Here is a 1,765-nt window from a genome sequence, read left to right as displayed (position 1 = left end):
AACAACTACAGTTAAATGTCCACACCACACAGCGGAGGCAGACCCGGAAGGTGCAGGCGCCTACATCGCGCGTCGGAAGGCGCGGGAAAGTACGAAAGGCAAAGGTGCCTACACAGCATGATAATACATAATAATATAATAATAATAGGGTGGCACGGTGGCGCAGTGGGTAGCGCTGCTGCCTCGCAGTTGGGAGATCTGGGGACCTGGGTTCGATTCCCGGGTCCTCCCTGCGTGGAGTTTGCATGTTCTCCCCGTGTCTGCGTGGGTTTCCTCCGGGCGCTCCGGTTTCCTCCCACAGTCCAAAGACATGCAGGTTAGGTGGATTGGCGATTCTAAATTGGCCCTAGTGTGTGCTTGGTGTGTGGGTGTGTGTGTGTATGTCCTGTGGTGGGTTGGCACCCTGCCCAGGATTGTTTCCTGCCTTGTGCCCTGTGTTGGCTGGGATTGGCTCCAGCAGACCCCCGTGACCCTGTGTTCGGATTCAGCGGGTTGGAAAATGGATGGATGGATGGATAATAATAATAAAAACATAATACGGAAGGCGCAGGCGTCGCCGCCATATTGTGAGTGGCACTACTGCGTGGTGAAGGTGCAGGCGTCACCGCCATATTGTGCGTGGCACTACTGCGGAATGAAGTTAGGAATAATGTGCTGCTTGGGATCGTACAAAACGCCGAACGCGACCCACCGTCTGAAACTGCGGAGGCAAAGCAGGCACGGGTTCAAACCGAACGAGCTCGACTGACAGATATACGCCTACAACGTGTGTCTCAAACCGCAGAAGCAGGGCAAGCACGGGTTCAAAACAATGCAAGCTCCTACAACGCGTGTCTGAAACTACGGCTGCCCAGTGGGCACGGGTTCAAAACGCCGGGGGTAGGCGAGCGAAGCGAGCAGGGGGCGAAGCCCCCTTGTATAACATAACACAGAACAAAAATAAATTTTGCACGAACATTAGGAAGTTTTTCTTTACACAGAGAACCACAGACACTTAATCTATCAAGTAGACTTTAGGGACTTTCAAAACTAGACCTGATTTTTTTTAGAAAGATTAAGTGGATAGGACTGGTGAGCTTTGTTGGGCTGAATGGCCTATTCTCGTCTAGATTGTTCTAATGTTATGGAAAAAACATAAACATATTTAAATCTGCCAGCTCAAGGCAAGAACCAGAACTATGCAAGGAGCCAGTTCATTGCAGGGCCTACTCAAGCACTCGCCCACGCTTACATTTACTCTCACAGAGGGCTTATTTATAGTTACCAATTAATCTAACAGGCACTTGTTTAGAATGTGGGAGCAAAACTAAACTAACACAGTAACACAGTCAAAATTAAAATGTTGGTAACAGTAAATTTTAGCTACGGGAAAATGCAGTTTTTTTGATTGTTATTATTTGTGTATTTCACAATAAACCATTTCTGAATTTTTTCAACAATTTTTGAACACCCTTACAATGTATGAGGGAATACTCAGATCCATACATTTCTCCACCACTCCAAGTCAGGTCATGTTAAAGCAAGCTGCGTTCATGCAAATTGACATGTACATAAAGATTGTTGCCCTAAGTGTGGATGAACACACATACAGTATGTGAATTGCAGATATCCCGCTATGAACACACAGGTGGTCATGGATACAAACTGTATTGTAGTAGCCAGCATCTAACCCTAAAGACAGGAACGGGTGGGTGGATGATTTGTAGCGAAATGTCACACAGGTATGCTGAGCTCTGCATTCCATGAAGTATGGCTGTGGATAATT

The sequence above is a fragment of the Erpetoichthys calabaricus genome, chromosome 3, assembly GCF_900747795.2.
Source record: "Erpetoichthys calabaricus chromosome 3, fErpCal1.3, whole genome shotgun sequence".
Classification (NCBI taxonomy): domain Eukaryota; kingdom Metazoa; phylum Chordata; class Cladistia; order Polypteriformes; family Polypteridae; genus Erpetoichthys; species Erpetoichthys calabaricus.
Note: the sequence above shows the minus strand (reverse complement) of the source record.